This window comes from Podarcis liolepis (genome assembly GCF_965112155.1).
Source record: "Podarcis liolepis genome assembly, chromosome: 11".
Taxonomy (NCBI): domain Eukaryota; kingdom Metazoa; phylum Chordata; class Lepidosauria; order Squamata; family Lacertidae; genus Podarcis; species Podarcis liolepis.
In genome coordinates, this window is record NC_139565.1 from 26,675,691 (window position 1) to 26,694,599 (window position 18,909).

Sequence of the window (18,909 nt, forward strand, 5' to 3'; positions counted from 1 at the left end):
AACAGTTGAGAAGTGGGATGAACTTGTCCATCTGTTCCCAGACTTAATTCCCAGTTTAGGAAAAGGCCTCAGATTCATCATTAAAGAGATGGAATAAGTAGTTCCATCTACTAACAGATTTTTTTAAATGGTCTTTGTATAGTTCCTCTCCCTGCCACCACTGTTCAGCTAGCTCACACAATTACTTGATCAATACTGATTCCTAAAATTTGCAACCATGCCAGGACTTCATATATCAGTTCAGATTTGATAAAGTTAAACTAAAATACAAAATCAGCAAGTTAGTTCCTTGTTAGTTAAAGGTACAGGGACCCCTGACCATTAGGTCCAGTCGTGACCAACTCTGGGGTTGCGGCGCTCATCTCGCTGTATTGGCTGAGGGAGCCAGCGTACAGCTTCCAGGTCATGTGGCCAGCATGACTAAGCCACTTCTGGCGAACCAGAGCAGCACACGGAAACGCCGTTTACCTTCCCGCCGGAGCGGTACCTATTTATCTACTTGCACTTTGACGTGCTTTCGAACTGCCAGGTAGGCAGGAGCTGGGACCAAGCAACGGGAGCTCACCCCGTCGCGGGGATTCGAACTGCTGAACTTCTGATCGGCAAGTCCTAGGCTCTGTGGTTTAACCCACAGCGCCACCCGCATCAGTTCTGTGTTAGAAACACTAAAATTAGCCAGTGGCCATGGAGGATTCCTCTTTCTTGAGTAGAAAAACTGTTCACTATTGCATGACCAACATTATACATTGATACAAATACTCCTGTCATTTTACGTAAGCAATGGATTTATCAAAGCTTTTGAAACTTAAATATATATTATACATTAACCAGAAGGAACAACAGATGCCAACACATATGTTATTTATTAAACAAATTCTTTTTCATGACCAGCAAAGAGTACATTTTCTTTCATCTTACAAGATGTTAGACAATAGAATCTTATTGAGAGAGATGACCATCTGGGCTGTGAGTCCTGGAAAACCTGCTCTCTGCCTTGCAGGCTTTTCCTACCACCTGAGGGAGCAGGTCCCTGCCTGACTCCAGCTACAAAAGCTGAGGCTGCTGAACAGATGCTTGGGCTGGGGTATTGGCGGCAGTGGGGGGCACGTGTTTGCTGCTGTTGTTGATGTTAATTTTTGTATCTTTATTTTTGATCTTTAGTTTTATATTTGTTGTGTACTTTTTGATGTTTTATTTATTATGACTACTTTTGTTACATTGTAATTATGTATTTTTTCCATGCTTGAGCATGGTTTGAACTACAGTGGTGCCCCGCAAGACGAATGCCTCGCAAGACGGAAAACCCGCTAGACGAAAGGGTTTTCCATTTTTGAGCTGCTTTGCAAGACGATTTTCCCTATGGGCTTGCTTTGCAAGACGAAAACGTCTTGCGAGTGTTCCGATTTTTTTCGCTCTCCCCCCTTTTTCTAAGCCGCTAAGCCGCTAATAGCCTTTTAGCCGCTAATCCGCTAAGCCTTTAATAGTCGCTAAGCCTTTAATAGCCGCTAAACCGCTAAGCCGCTAATAGGGTTGCTTTGCAAGACGAAAAAACCGCTAGACGAAGAGACTTGCGGAACGGATTAATTTTGTCTTGCAAGGCACCACTATATAGAAAGGTGCCATACAAATAAAATTGTGTGGTAGTCAGAGACTCTAAGTACCTATTTAGTTCCAACTCTATAGCTGCTGCAGAAGCATTCCATAACTTCAGCCACAAGTCAGTAGCACGGCTGTTTAATTGGATCAATTATGCTCTCTATAAATTGACTACAATAGTTACTGTAATAAGCAGCTCTCTATATATATTACCGATAATTAGCTACTTTTTCTTTCTCCCAAAAGAATTTTAAGTGGAAAGATTACATCAAACTAACGCAGGGAATGATTTTTTTAAAGAATCTATCCATTTCAATAGCAATCATAAGTCACCCAAATTTGTGTTTGGAACATATATCTCAACAACTCTTTGTGGAGAAGTGTAAAATCAGAAGGTGTTACAATAGTCATTGTCATTGTTTTATTATTTTGAACCTTAGGGGATATGCAAGAACAGGCTTATTGACAACTGGTTGGTTAGATTTTGAATGTTAAACCTTCAACAGAACAAGGCAACATTTGGGAGAAAGGAAATTGGTGTTTTTTGGAACATGTGTATTTCATTACAGTTGCTTCTGATATACGTATATACTTTGCACTGATAGGAAAACTAGCTGTCATCTGCATGCTCATGTTAGTTTTAAGTTGACCCTTTCGTACTGATAAAAGCTACAGATCAAAGTGTGTCTTCTCTTCCTTTAACTTCTTGTTTGATAATGAAAAACAGCTATAATTTCCTCCAAACTATAAAACATTAAAGCAACTAAACCACACAGAGAAGTGATCTTTAATACTATACCAATGGTCAAAATTATACAAACAGAAAACACCCCATTGACTACCCCAGTCAGAATTACTGAGACTATTGCCATTTGGTAACCAATGTCTTTCAAACATTGCACTGCAGGTTTTGATAAGGATCCAAATGACTGGGATGCACATTATGACAGCTTCTCACAAGCTACTGCAAAGAGGTGTCCTCTTACTTGCCTTGGGCAAAAACAGCTTTGGAGACAACAGATCGAAAATGAACTGCTCCATTGCAGGGTGAGAGAGCAACTGAAGCAGTGACTGGGCAATTTGCTTGCAAACACCAATCTAGGTGAAACTTGAGAAAACTTGCGCTTGGAAGTGATGTCCAGTCATAGGTCACCAGCAAAAAGTGCTCGCTCCTTTCTTTTAGAGGGGAATGTGGAGGGGAAGGGGTGGTTGATTACAGTGTTTTATAAACCTAACATGCAAATCATCCCCAGTTGCACATAAACATGGGCATGGATCCTTCCAACATTATGAATTTCAGACCAGAAGTGGCCATAAATGGTATCCTGCAAATGAATATTCTAAGTCCTCAAAAGTAACAAGCTGTTCTTATTAAGTCCTCAAATATAAATAAAGTAGCTTCATCCTTAAAGAACAGTACCTTCCAAGGAGCACATAGATAATGCTTTGACGCAAGAACAAAGAATAAAAGTTCTAGCTTTACGTATGAGCTAATCTAAAAACTAAATGCTAATCACATGCTATTAGAAGACAGGTTGGCAAGCAGTGACAGTATTGTTATTGCATTAATAGTCCCAAATGCATAAACCAGAATAAAGAAAGAGTTGTGTGCTCAAGCATGTGTATGCGCACACTTTCCCCCAGCCCAGCTTGTTTTATGATTCTCTGATATAAATTAACAATACGTATTACCATAGATAGGAATTAATGAGTTTTCAGTATTGTGCAATTAACTTTAATTGGGAAAATTATATATTCCTGTTTTGGTAGCCAACTGGAAAGATGAATATGCATGCTTTTCATAAGTAAGAGCAAATACATTGGTTTGGTACAGAGATATGAATTAACTTATGACTCACTCTTTAAAAAATTGCATATAATTAATTAGCATGCTACACAAAACAGAGTATACAAGACTTTATTTTTCTACCCTCTATGCAGCCAAATAGGTATTCCTAAGAACATTAAGTGCTACAACCACTAGACCAGGAAAGCCAACAAGTATAAAACACTTGTGACAAAAAGTACTTGCTGAACGAGCTATTGGCCAAAGGTTTAGGAAGCTGCTGTATCATATGCAAGTCCCTTAAAACATGTATTTATTCCATCTATTTTCCTATAGTGCCTTCAAGACTATATAGGCTTCTCAAGGCAGCTTACATTAACATAGACCTGTGTAAAATGTTACCAGTCTTACAGCATTGTTTTTATCCCAAGGCAAAGTTACCATTTATTTTTCAACTTACAAACTCTTTAAGACATGTAATTCACAAGCTTTATTTCAGCCTTTCAAAATGCATGCAGACAGTTTCGCCCCTCAACACTACCAGCCTAGAACAACAACATGGTTCTCTAGAAGCCTCCAGTATCCAAAATTCATGAAAGTCCTCCCCCCAAAAAATCATATACTTAGGTCCAAACAGCATTATGCTAAGGTAGAATTTACTTATCCAAATCTGCAATTTCAAGCAGGTATCTTGCCTAGCTCTAACCTGGGACCAGACAAGGAGTCCTCAGAGGATGAAACAGTTACCACAGAGGTCAAGGACTTTGAGGAGCAAGCAGGGAACCCATGCTGAGGATCCCCTTCAAGAGCCCTCTAGGGAGAGGTCTGGTGAAGAACCCTTGGAGCTGTCAGAGGAGCAGGTAGAGCCACCCTGTCCCCAAGGTCAATGCTAAAGAGCAACAACATAGCATGCATCGATGGATCCAAAGTAGTTGCACAGCTCATGAGTAAGAGACCACCTGGTGAGTAAGGAATCTGAAACATTTTCACTACCAGCAGCTGGGTCAAGGGATGGTCTAGAAGGCCAGAGTATAAGGTATCCTTCTTGAACTTTCAGTTGGTGGAAACCATACCAGTTTCTGGCTCCTGGTGCTAGGGCCTCCTCCTCCTTGCTGTGCTGTATCTAACCTGAAATTCCTAGGTCACATTGACTAACCTCTGTTGCCTGGCCTTGTCTATGGCTCACATTTTGGACCTAGAATGTTTATCTGTGCTTTATTTTTGTTTATTTGGACTGTGTTGCACCTGTAAACCTGCCGCAGCTGGAGAGTATTTTTCTAAGAGGGTTATATATCTGAAGACTGAGAACTTAGCTCTAGAGGGCACCTACTAGAGTTTGATAATAGCAAGATTGCAGGGGACAGTGCTGCTCAAGTGTCTGTTCAAGCAGCACAAGTAATATACTGTGAGGAAGTCGCACCTCTTTAATGAGGTACCAACTTGCTCGTAACACAATCCAGAAATAGAACTGTAACTGGATTATCATCGAAGATGAGGTGCAGACCGTACCACGTGTTCCTTAAATGTCCCGGGATAAATTCTAGGGCAGAACCTCTATGGACATCTGAACATATTCTCAACACTTGTTCCGATGCTGTTTATATTTCTGTTTCTTTTAAAATGGAAACTGCATATCAGGTTATTAAAGTATAGGTGCAGAACTGGCCAAAACTAACAAAATGAATTTCAACATGGACAGGCAGGAAGAACCAGCTGCACAAATATAAGATGGAGGACAGCTGGCTTGCCAGTAGTAGGTGTGAAAAGGATCTAGGGGCCTTAGTAGACTACAAGCTTAACATGAGTGTGATAGTGTGATGCAGCAGCAACAAAAAAAGGCTAATGCTATTCTAAGTTGCATCAACAGAAGTATAGCGTTCAAATCAGGGAAGTCCCAGTCTCAGTCTGTTTGGCTTTGGTCAGACCACACCTGGAGTACTACGTCTAGTTCTGGGCACCACAATCTAAGAAGAATATTGACATACTAGAATGCGTGCAAAGGAAGGAGACCAAGATGATAAAGGTCTAGAAACCAAGCCTTATGAGGAGCAGTTGAGGAAATTTGGTATGCTTAGCCTATTACAGAGGGGACTGAAAGAAGATATGAAAGCCAACTTCAAATATCTTAAGAGCTATCACATGGAGAATGGAGCGAGCTTATTTTCTCCTGTTCTGGAGGCTAGGACTTAAACCAATGAATTCAAGTTACAAGAAAGGAGATTCCGACTAAACATCAGGAAGAACTTTCTGACAGTAAGAACTGTTTGGCAGTGGAACAGACTCCCATAAGAGGTGGTGGACTCTCCTTTCTTGGAAGTTTTTAAACAGAGGTTGGATTGCCATCTGCCATGTATGATCTAGCTGAGATTCCTGCATTGCAGGGGTTTGGACCAGATGAGCCTCAGAGTCCCTTCCAACTCTAAATTCTACCATTTGATGATTTTATGATTCTAAGAACAAATGCACAGATATATCCACTTCAATTTTACTAAAATAAGTAAACTGCTGCAGAGGCAACAGTACTAACTAGTCTCAGATATTTTCTAAGCAGCTAAGGATACTTGAATAAAGAAGCAACATTGCCGCATAGAATTGGTATCAACCCAGAAGTGTTTTCTGACATTTGGAGTGAATTTTCTTGGAGTGAATTTCAGAAACAGCAGGAAGAAGGCTTCAGGCAAAACCTTATCTCAACTTTTCTCTATTAATACCCACAAAGTCAGTATAATCTGCATATGCTGTATCTGGCAGGCATTCTATGCCCTGTTGCACATAGTTAAAAGTAAGCCAAAGTGCCAATTCTCAATTTTACTCAGTAGGAATGCAAGCATAATGTATGTGCCCTGTCTTTCTTTCCATCTCCAGCAGTTTCCAGGACTGAGCTTTGAAGTTGCTCTAACAGATTTGGCACCTCCAGTATGGAAGTAAGCATTCAAAACAGCATTCTCCCATACATGCCCATTGTTATTAAGAATAGAAAACAAGCGAAATTATTCACTTTAGGACTGGGAAGAAATTACTCTATTTACATGAAAGATCTCTTTAAACATTCATCAAATGCAAACTATGAATGTTAAGTTCATGGCCCTACTTTTAATTACAGCCATGAGGTAAGAGTTACAGTCCTTCTGAAGCCAACTAACTGCAGCAAGTCCCAAATGGCTGCTCAGATGCAATTTTCAGCCACTTCTTCACATTAGGCCAGAGGTGAAGAATCTCTAAGCCAACACACTACTGTCCAGAACCTTTTGGCCAAGCCACACCCAATTGCCCTTCAACTGATGCCGTCCTCCAGTACTGTTGCCTGGCTGGAATATAACCACAGGGGCAGATTTTAGTAATATGGCACCCTGAGTGAGGATATTTGGCACGCACACACACCGCCTGTATATTTCTTATTTTCATAATAACTCATTTTATTTTTATTTTTATTTTGCAAGGCGTGAGGAAATGTTGCAGAAATCTCTGGCTTTTGTGGGGGTGGGATGCAGCCCTCTGTACTCATCGCTTGGTCCCCCAGAAGGTTGCTCACTAGGAAATGAAGCATTTGGTCCAAAAAATGGACCCCCAGCCTACTTTAATAAAAACAGTAACCTCAAGAATTGCATCAACAACAGCAAAACATCAGCCATATATGGGTGACGATAACTCATCACAATTAAACAAATGCCTGGGGGTCTTAACCTGTCGTAACCCTGTATGGTGTATGGTCTTAATCTGTCGTAACCCTGCTTGATTTTTTAATGCACAATATATTACAACAAACTATGTTAACATGAGAAATGTGGTAAATGAAACTAAGAATACACCACCCTTCAATTCAATAATGCCTGAGGCATTTTGAAATAAATATATAACACACTAGAAAATACCAAGCTACTGAATAATCAGAGTAAAAGCAAGAGTAAAATCAAATGAGTGGGCTCTTTATAAAGTTTGTGAAAATAAAAAGGTTCCTTTCTACTAAAATGTATTAGGAAATATGCACAATCTCATCCTTATACATGAAAATGAGCAAATTTAAAGATATATCAATTCAAATTTGTCAGGACCATCTTGAGCCCAATAAAGGTTTGTAGGGGCTGGATCTGACCCACACTGAGTTAGCTGCTACTTCTCTACAGGTACAGATAAAAAGATAGAAGATACAATGGGGGGGGGAATTCTGTCACTACTCTTGAGTTATTTGAATAAAGAGTGGAACAAAATATATAATGTATGTATCTGATCAAACAGTACTGGAACAGCCACCTGCCCAGCAATTGTCTAGGTTGGAGAATCTCAATTATCCACAAACAGGTTTAACAGCTGAAATGCTTTAATTATGCTACTGCTATTATTATTTTGTTGTTGTTCTTCCCTAAAGTACAGACCATTTTGTCTGCTCCCTCTACCAAAGGAAACTAGCATTTTTCACAATAGAATTTCAAAATTTATTCCACCCCTGTGTTAACAGAAAATGGTATATGACTAGATGGTCAGCTTTTCATGCAACTACTTGGAAGGCCCTGCCCCCATTGTTAGAAACTCGTGATATATAAGCTAGGTGCCAAATGGCTCCTTCAACCAGGGTTACAGTTGCCAAAACAAAATGCCTAGTTGCCATTTTGGGGCCAGGCAGCTCAAAAGTTGTATTTTTCAATACAACTTTTTGGTTCCTGAAATTCATTCTGATTGCGCAGATAAAATATAACAGATAAAATTCTACAGGCTGTGTTTCTAGTGTCCAAAATCAGGCAAGATCCAAGGATCCCCAGGCATGCACCCCTAGATGGTGGAGATGCCAGGTGTCATCCTGGCACCCGGGCATCTTCACTTAGTTGCAAGTGGCTGATAACCAGGTGCAAAATGCCCCTGGTGCCTGGCAAATTTCAAACGTTACCCAAAATGGTGATGACTTAAGCAGCCTGCTCAAGGGATCTGACCTTTCCAAAAGTTTCTTAACTGGAATGGAAAATAAAAATCTCCTCACTCTAGAGGAGATTTCTCACCTGTGACCCTGCAGTTGTTGCTGGACTTCCAACTCCCAACCAACCCAGCTGATGGTGATGCCAAGGGCAAGTCCAACAACATCTGTGGAACCACAGGTTGAGCATTCGTGTTCTATACTTAGCAACTTCCAGAATTTAATACAAATGTAGACAGTCATTTTCTTCCTCAGAGCAACATGCAGAGATCACTGGGAAGCAGGCCACATGCAGGTGGTTTAACCAGAATTGACAGTGAGAATGGCCATACACATGCACCACCATGTAAAACCATGTTCCCTCCAGCCTTCCCAGTAGTGATTCTGATGGGAGTACAGAGTGCAGCAACAGTCTATATATACATCACTGTGTACAAGGATCATGAAACAGGTTAGTAATATTTGTTTGGGAAACAAATTTAGAAGGATAGCCAGAGTTGAAAAACAGTTGAGAAACAGCAAAATACTTATCCTACAAGGCCAACAAGTATGTGCTTAGACATTATGATCACATCCCAATAATAGCGGAAGAGAAATATAATCTCAATAGACAAATACTGCAGTTAAAGCAAAATTCTGAAGATTAGTGTCTGCACCTGAATATAGCACAATACCCACATGAATTTTATTGCTTGTAAACACTGGTCCCAGTAACACACAAGTAATTTTTCCTTGTCAAGAACCAGCCTTCCATTTTGAAGCTGACTTGAGATATAATATCTAACAAATACTAAGCATTCATAGTTAAGAAAAAAGAAATGTACAATTACAGATTTACTTGGTCATAAGGCAATATGGTCCACCATTGAAGCATCCAGACAAATATCAAGACAGGTTCAAGAGATGTGGGAGATCCCCTACTTGATTTTTTTTATTTGCTGGATATCACGAAATATTCAACTGACAGGGTTATACCTTTGTAGGAGTAAACCTTAAGCCACAGGCCTGTACTGTGCACCCCTGCCTTGAAGGACCACGTCTCCCAATATGAACTGACCCGGACCCTGCACTCATTATTTGAGGTCCTTCTTCATGTGTCTCTTCCACAAGAGGTTTAAAGCGTGGCAACACAAGAATTGGCCTTTTCTGTGTAGGCTACCCATTTGTGAAATGGTCTCCCCAGGAATGCTTGTCTGATGCATTACAAAGCTTTAGGTGCCAAGCAAAACCATGTCTCTTCTCCCAGGCCTTTGTTTAATTAGCCAATCTATGGACTTTTAAACTGAGAGTTGGGGGAGATTGTTTTGTTATCATGTTATGTATTTTTGTGTTTTTATACTGTAAACTGCCCTGTCAGGGATGGTTGGAGTCGTAGTCCAGCAACATCCAGAGGATTATAAATTTCTTCAAGGAAAAGCAGTGCAAATAAAGTTGTTGTGTAAACTGGCAAGAGAACACAATAGCTGCTTTTACAAATAGTCCTGCGAAGTTTTAAACATGTATTGGAAAACAAACTATGCACAGAAACTGCTTCCAGCAAGAAATGCCACCCATCTTATACTAAAGTTTATAGTAAGTTTTATTATAAGTAGCTTATAATAATAATATCCATATATTGTTTCAATGGTTGGTTTGCTCTACTTTTATGCCACCTTTCGTTGTATTAACATGTTGAATTAACATGCTGTTCAATAGGCTGCTCACTGCTTTGGAGGCCTAGGAAGCCTAAAAAAGCAATATATAAATAAATCATATCATTAAACCTAACAATAGTGAGGATATTCTTGCCATAAAGTTGTGATTTCATGCAAAGCTATGATTAGCCTAACATGGTAATAGCCGCAAGAAAGAGATAAAATTAGAAACCGTCAACTGAGGACGGGCGAGTAACGGGTTCAGGGATTTGCTTCCACATGACAGCAGACTGGTACACAAGCAACAAAGGTTTGATAAAAAGGGTAGGGTGAGCTGAAGATTTAAAAATCTAATCTAAAATTTGGCAAAGGATAAAGAAGTCTGATGCACTTTAGAACAAAGCTAGTAAGATTTTTGAGAAATCCATATCTGGTGCTGCTTTCCATAGTCTCAGCACCAGAACTGCAGAGTCAAGTGAGATTTTGATAACCACATACGGCACATATTCTGTATTAAACACTAATACTTGCAACTTTGGAGGTTTTTTAAAAAGTCAAACTTCAAACTCTCAAAGGATTCAGATGTTCAATATACTAGATTTTTAAAACATGAGACCAGTCTTGTTTTGTTACCACTTGACCTCCTAGTATGTCAATATAACATGTGAGGGGAGTTCCTTTGTAGAACATAGCTTCACACACATTCATCCCATGCATATTTTAAGGTGCTGGATGCATGTTGAGCAACTCCGTTAGCCATATAAAATGGAACTTGACAAGAGCTCCAGGGGTTGAAAGATAACTGCCTCTCCACCTGTCTGGAGCATGTAATATTTAAGTCACAGCATTTCTTCTTGTAAGTACTTTCCCCATCCTCAAACTGACATCAGATTGGCAGAAATAATCAGATGCTGCAAGGCTGACAGCTGACTGAAGTTGTACACCCTTGCACATCAGAAGCAAGAACACTACCCCAGGGCAAGCAAAGACTAGCAACAATGCCAGGCCAGCAACAGATTTACACAGCTGGATACCTACACAGATCACTCCACTCTCTAATTATTGCCTTACCTTTTGTTTTAGAGACAGTAAAATATTCAGTAAACTGAAGAAAACCAAATCATACTTATTGTGCATAAAGCACTTAGGAGTCACATTTGTTCCATAGGATGAGAAACAGCGAAATATGGCAAAACACTTTTTATGAGACCTAAAAGCCTAGCAATCAGCAACTGACAGCCTTGGGCCAAAACTAGTCCCAAATGCTAATACAGTGGTAGGTACCTCAGGTTATGAACTTAATTCATTCTGGAGGTCTATTCTTAACCCGAAACTGTTCTTAACCTCAGGTGTGCTTTCGCTAACGGGGCCTCCCGCTGCTGCTGCACCATCGCCACGCGATTTCCATTCTCATCCTGGGGCAAAGTTCTCAACCCAAGGTACTATTTCCGGGTTAGCAGAGTTTGTAACCCCAAGCGTTTGTAACCCGAAGCGCTTGTAACCTGAGGTACCACTATACTGAGGAAGAAGGGGAATGGAGGAAGCAGCTGTTGTAAAAGAGCTTGCTGGCAGGATCTTAAGAGGAAAGGCTGGTGCCTCCTTAAAGTCTCCTTCCAGCAAAACTAGCTGATGACTAAGGAATGAGTTGTTTGAAATATTGCTGCCTTTCTAGTTACATACTGTTCTGAGCAGACCTAATTGTTCACATAACAGAGCAGGTTAAATTAGGGTGTCACAATAATTCAGTCAGGGGCGCATAACAATACAAGCACCTGTTCATTGTTAAAGGATGAGCTCAACTGAGGCAGGTACAGTAGGGCCTCCTTGACTGGCCCTGCACCGGCTTGCAATTCAACCCTCCTCAATCTATTAAGGCATCTTCATTTCCTCAAGGACTCAAAGTTAGGGGGAAAGAGGATGAGCAGGCAGAAAAGGCCTCCCTAAAGCCTGGAAGTAGCTGGCAGATGGCTGCAAATGTGCTTCAGTTCCTGCAATGGACCCATCTGGATTGTATCCCAACCCACAAGCCTTAGGAAGAAGAAGAAGAAAATTATATTCTTCATGTCACTTGCATTTGGCTGTTTCAATTTCTCTTTCCCCCCCCCTGCCCCCGCTGTTATATTCCCCTGCTCCCCAATATGAGCCTATTTTGACTTTCTTAAGGCTTAAGAGAGGGAGGGGATAGCAGGAAAGGAAGCTGCACTCTCTCCCTATCCTAGTTAGTCTCTCTTTGCATCCTGGATGGTGGTGGAGTAAATTGGTAAAGCTCACAAAACCATGAGGATTTTCTGAACATGCCTAGCCACCAAAAACTTCCCTCAATGTTTTCTGAATACTCTTAGGCTATACTCACCAAATCCCAACGGGATTGTGAGACAATCACAGTAGTGCTTGGCCATCCTGAGATTAAATTACTTTACAATAATTAAACCAGGCATGTGGAACTTGCAGCCCTCCATATGCTATTAAAACTCCAATCCCATCTGTGCCAAACAGGTATGAATGCAGCTGTAGTCCAACATCTGGAAGGCCACAGGTTCCAAATACCTGAAATAAACCTTTCAAAAATGAGTAACTAATTGCTCAGAATACAGAAGCCTTCAGAGCCAAAACTTCCAGACAGAAAATGTGCAGCAAATGAAGATTTAATGACCTCAGAATTAGGCACTTCATTCTTAGTTTTGCTCTGATGTCAGAGAGGTCTTGCAGAGCTGGCCATAGTTAAGGTATAACGAAACAACTTTGTAATATCTATATTACATTTGCTTTCAAACTAAAGTTCCTTAACACAGTCTGTTTTAAAGTGTGTGTGGTGGAATGCAGATTTTATAACACTGTGGCACTCAGTTCTAAGCGTTTAATACTAAACAGAAGTCTTATAGACCTATTAGCACATATTTATGAAAATACTAGCATGGCCTAAGAGAATCTGCTTAAACTCAAGGTGACCTGCTTAGCCAATAGATTGAATTCATCATCTTGATTAACAGGGATGTTAATAATGCTAGCCAAAGTCAATGGTAAGGGTGTATATTATATTATGCAAACTATCAGCTTAAAAAAGACATAGATAAGAAGCTAGGATTCCAGTTTAGAATGCCAAGCCCAAAACAAGAAACACCCAAGTATTAGAAAAACCGTAGCAGACAATAGTAAAACTAATTGAATTTGATGAAATTTTATGCCAACCACCACCAATGGGCACAAAATCTTTGTCAAAGAAAAAGTATTCATAGAGAATAAGTTACATATCAAGGGCTCCAAAATGGTTGTCTGTGCTTCTAATAAAATCAAGAAGGGCAATCGGCGGGTTCCTGCCCCCACTTCCCAGGAAACCCCTTACGAGAAACAGGTAGGGAGTGCTCAGATGCAATAATCAAGAACGCCCTCCCATCCACCCTCCTATTAGCACGGATGTAGAAAAAAATCTGTATGCTCTAGTTAGTTTGGTTGCTCTGAAGCACAGTGCACTAGGCACCTCTTCTCCAAGTAGCCAAATAATTGCCCAGTCAGTCTTTCCCACAGGAAAGCATTGCGGGGCATTTGCTAGTCCAAGCTATGGCATGACATACTGGATAAAGAACTCTCAGTTTTCCTCCCAATGTTGGAGCTGAGAGAAGACAGGGACTGATGTCCAAACATTGGGAGGATGAGGCTCCCCCTCCAACCTCTACAGCTTCCAACTTGTAAAGAAGACCGGTTACTTGTAATGCTCACACAAGGGTGGTAGGATACTCTCTGTGACTTTATGCTGGTTAGTAACAAATTTAATATACAGATAATTAAACCTTTATGAAACATATGGCATTACTCAGAATAGGAGAACTCTGAAATACTTCAAATGTACTGTTTCCAAAGAAAGGAAGAGAAGTTGAGCTATGGCAATTCTTGGTGGACAGCACCCACCAGAGTTCAGGAAAGCATTGTAAATTCAAAAGTAGATCTGCCAGAATCAGCTAATGAGTCAGATAACATTTCTTCTCAGTGAAAGGCTGCAGGCTTTCCAAGCAGTCTATTACTCCCTCTGCCTTGCAGCTTACTAACTGTACTTCTCCTGCTCATGCCAGAGCAACGGTTCAGAGGAGAAGGCAAACAGGCACATACAACACACAAGACCCAGATAATGTAGGAAATGGCCCACCAAATATAGTTGCTATCTGAAAGATGTATCATGGTCTGCCAAATAGATTCATAGCTAATGGAGGAGCAGCATTATATGGCCAGTAATTTCATGTTAAAATGCTTTAGATTGCAAATGAGAATAGATAGATTTGTTATTATACTCTCCCTGAGGAACAGTTTATTTTTGCAAAAGGTGTGCACAGATTTAAGAATAACATGTTGCCATTTTCGGCAATCCTGGATTATTATTTCCTGTTGTATGCTAGCGCTGTTGCCTCTTTTTTGCTCTACATGAACTGAGCGAGATAATGTCCCAGCATGAACGAACAAACAATAAAGAGCTCCCACGACAACTTGGATTTGGAAATGTCTCAAGAAAGGCAGAAAATGCCCAGTCCACAGCAAAGCTGTGCTGAGCACCTTATTCAAGCCTTCTGCATACCTTCCCCCCCAAACACTTATTTAGGATCCAAAAACCACAAAAGCCTATTGCTCTACTCCTTTTGGTGCAGCCAGCTGATCAATTTCAATATTCGACATTTAAGACTTATAATTCCCAGGTACCTCACTCTCTACCAGTCCACTGCCCCAATTGATAGGCTCATAGGTTCACACCTGACTCATAATAAATTCTGAAATATCATCAGCTTTCCTGTGAATCTCCTTCCATTCCCCTCAGTACTAAGTCAATGCTGGCAAACTGGACATCAAAGCAGCCCAATCAGTGGTAAGGCAATCACATTCATAACCATTCTGATAATTGCTTCATACAAAGCAGCTACCCATATGGAATATGGTTCAGGTTTTGTGGGAAGTTTTGACATTTTGGAAGTAATGTAAGTTTTACCACTACCAGAACTTTCATCTGTCTATATTCTATAGTGAAGTACTCTATAGTGCTTTGGAAAGTGTAAGAGAATAGGTTTCTGCCCAATGAGTTTACAGTGTATAATTCAATACAGGAGAAAACACAGGTAAAGAGGAAAATGCAAGTACGAGTGAACAGAGGAGAATACATGTTTATTCCAGCTCCAGATACTATACAATTCTACTACAGTTTCCCACTAATTAGCCAGATTTATTTTATGGTACCTATTTAATCTTACTCAAAGATTTATAATCTCTGAGATTAAAAATAAATAAATCTGTGGGTCATATAAAACCAGAACAAATCACCCTAATCTTAAGTGCTCCAAGAGGTCAACACGAACACTAAACACTAATATATATGCTTAATATTGATGAGCACTACTTATTAAAGAGGAACCATATATTCACCATTCTTCCTGAAACCATAACTTATATTGAGAAGTTACTATTTCAGTAGTGCAGTGAAATTTGTGAAGTTGTATTCTAAAACATTCCATAGAACTTTGATAAAAATAAGTAAAATCTTGCCCTATTATCAGTAACTGTTAGCAAGCCTGTGACTTCTCTACTCTTCTACAACCTGTTAAAATGGGCGGGGGGTGGAGAGAGAGAGAGAGAAGAGACTATTACCTTGCGTGAGAAAGAAGCTAATCTTGAAGGTACGTAGTATAAATTCTTGTTATCCTCCAATTCTAAAACACTTTTAAGTTCAATTAGCCTAGGAGTAGGTAATGTTCAGTCCAGGAAATTAATATGAGTCAATATTGCTTAGGCCTCAATCCTAGCCCTTCAGTACAAGTAAGCCCCTTTGACTTCAATGGGACTAACTTTTGGGTAGATTTGTGCTGTTAGTCTCTTAAACACAAAAGCTTGGCTTGATCAAACATTTTAAAATTAGAAACTAATTGTTCAATGCTAGCATGATTTCAGTTGCTCTTCATTCCAATTTTCCAACCCTGATGTAGTTGGTAGCACACCGATCAAAAATGGGAAAAGTCTGCATGTTTGCAGAATTAAGACCACAGTTATTTGTATACACATGAAGGCAATAGATTTAAAGGGATGTTGTATATTTGCCTTGAGGCCAAGCTCTCTCTCTCTCTCCCTCCCACACACCTACCCCTCAGCAGCTTATACTTGTCAAGGTTTCAATGAACATTAATTGCAAAAGTAGTCCCCAGCGTGGCCTGAAACCAAACACACTGCAGTTCTGATAAATTGAAAGTGGCATATTAAGAAGCATTTTATCATAGATCACTGAGTCTGACACTACTAGGGTCAGCATTCAAATTCAACTGTACCCCCAACAAAGGTGGGTCTGCAACACCCACTCTCATTTATTTTGTTTAGAGTTCAGCTGCGCTTAAGAGACAAAGAAGGAAAGATTAAGAAAAGTAAGGTGACAAAAAGAGTAACAAGTAGGTGAGGGCGATGAAGAGAAAAAGAAGGGATATACTTAACAAAAATAATGCAAAGTGGTACCATGTTAGAAGCTGGAGTAAAGTCGTGTTCTGGCTCTGGAAAGATTTAGCCCTCAAATTACCACACCCTATTGTATTTAAGCCTAAATACATGTAACTGAAATAACTGCAGATTATTCCTGTGAGCATCCCTGCTTCTGCTGTTGTGACTTTTAAACTGCAAGCTCCTTGGGGCAGAAAGCAGTTTCCTTGTATCCTGTAAAGCAGGAGCGGTTGACCCATGCCCCCCCCCAATGTTGCTGAACTACAATGACCGTAGCCAGCATGGCCAATGGTCAGAAATAATGCAAGCTGTAACAACTGGAGGACCAGAGGCAATCTGCCCCTGCCATAAAGCACCATGCACAACAATGGTACACTTCAATAAATAATAGGAGTGATAGTTTATGAAGACTACTGAGGTAGATGATGAAAGTCACATGCATTACTTCCCCACAGGTTGATAATATTTGTGTAATTTAGTTAAGATAGCTGTTATGGTGCATTTGTAGATTGAAGGTTCTCTTCGTATAGCATTCTTTGCAAAAACTAACAAGCATGCCCTGTGTATAATGAAATACACTCCAAAGCGTCCAGCAGCCTTTTAGTCTTTTGAACAGCAGCAGCGGTTTTAGGATTAATCGGAGGCGGCATGGGAAACTTTGAAAAGAAAAGCACAACCTTTCACTTCCCGGCTTCCTTACCAAATTGTGGGGGGAAGGAGAGAAACACTCATACTGTGAGCAATAACGCTGGTCCTCCTGTCTCTTCAGTGGGTCGGAAATAACGGATTAAATCTTAATGCGTGAAGTCAGAAACTTCAAAAAAATAAAGAAAACATAGAAGACCGCGTAAGGGAAGGATAGAGAAAAGGGACAGCTGAGTGTATGCAAGCGATAAACCCCTACGAAGAAGAAGAAAAAGAGGGGGGTTGTTGTCTACTGAAGAGATCTTTAACTCCCTCGCCAGCCGCTACCAAAAAGGGATTATTATTTCCCAAGGGAAACCGCTTTTCTTTGCCCGATGATGCAGCAGACGCTCTCTCCTCCTGGTCCAGACACAATATCTTTAAAAGCATCTCCCGAAACAACCATAACCACCAGACAGGACAGGAGGAGGAAATGGAGCAGCAACATGGGCAAAACAAATAAATAAACACGCCTTGAATCTCCGAGGAAGCTGCCAGCTCTTTGGCGGCCTCCGAGCGGGTCGCCCCTCTTTTCGCCCAGACCCGATCCTGACGTGCCCACTGACGGCGGCAGCGCCCAAGTTGGGCTCCAGACAGCCACCTCCGGACGGGCACCGTCCAAGGAAGGCACCGCGGGGCGGGAAGAGGAAAAAGTTGCTCAACAGCAAAACAAGAAGCTGCAGCTACAGCAGCGGGGGCAGCAGCAACCGCTGAGATCCCTCCCTCTCTGCCGGGGAAAAGCAGGCGAGGAAAAGCACACGCAGCAGCGCGCACGCCGCCGCCGAAAGCGGAGGGAAGGCGGGCAGAGGCAGGTGCCCAGCTGGGACCCCCACACACTCGGCGGGAGTCCAGGAGGGAAGAGGGGAAACGAAGTCGGAGGAGTTGCTGGCGAGCGGACAGCGCGGGGCGACCCCTCGCTGAGGAGAAATGCGCCCCGACGGGGGCGGCGGGAGCGTCCGCCCGTCAGCCCTGGCCAGGCGACGGAAACAACTTGCCTTCCTCCTCCTCCTCCTCCCCTCAGCGACTCCGACGGCGAGGGAGGTCGAAGCCCCCTTTTTTCCCCCGTGCCCTTTTCCCCCACTCCACCCCGGCTACTCACACGCACTCCGAAGGCCGCTCGCCTCAAGTGTTGTCCGGCGACCACGGCTCAGGCTCTTTTTTCCCCCACCTCACCGACTCGCCCAAGCGGTCGCGGCTGCCTTGCTGACGCCGAGAGGAGCTAGAGGAGCCTCGGCCCGCCCCCCGTCCCTCCCCCGGAGCCCGCCAGGCCCGCCCTCGCGCCCTCCCACAGCCCGCGCGCGAAGCTCCGCCTCACGAAGAAAAAAAAAAAAACACCCCAAAACGCGAGGCGGCCCAGGCGCCGCGAGCGGAGGAAGCTTTTGTTTTGCTCAGGCGCGCCAGGCTTGGAAGCCTGACAGGAAAAAAGCCCCCGTGGGCGGCAGAAAGACGGCGAGATCCGAGGAGGCCTTTCCCCTCCTTTTATTTTATTTTTTTGTGGTGGAGGGAGATAAGTGCACACAGTAGGGCAAAGGCTGCGGCGTCGACGTGCGCTGAGTGTCCCTGCTCTTCCCAAGGATGAGGATAAGGAGGGGGAAGAAGACCGGCCTTTGTTATTATTAAGAAGGAACTGCTCCGTATAGCCTAGGGTCTCTTTTCAAAGGTGACGACAAATCCGTCACACACACCCCATAACAAAAATGCACCCCCCCCCAACAATGACAGAATTCCCTACATAGAAAGTGAGGGTGTATAGCATGGTGGCCTCGTGTAAAACTGCGCCACAGTTCCAAATCGTGGCTTCTCCCACTGTGTAACCAACTGGTGTGCTTGGCTGGGTCGTGCTAATT

The 18,909-nt window shown here is 41.9% G+C and overlaps 1 protein-coding gene across 11 annotated transcripts in view; it reads right to left on the reverse strand.

Annotated features, from left to right (window-relative positions):
• The window catches only part of PAM (peptidylglycine alpha-amidating monooxygenase), a 125,205-nt gene extending 106,717 nt beyond the window's left edge, over positions 1–18,488 (reverse strand). For 8 of the 11 annotated variants that reach the window (XM_083464444.1, XM_083464440.1, XM_083464443.1 and 5 more), the window contains exon 1: positions 18,162–18,334. The gene's annotated coding sequence lies outside the window, so the exon portion shown is untranslated. Of the gene's footprint in view, positions 1–18,161 lie in introns of all 11 variants that reach the window. The other 3 variants (XM_083464441.1, XM_083464437.1, XM_083464448.1) reach the window with 3 other exon arrangements.
• Positions 18,489–18,909: the final 421 nt, after the last annotated feature.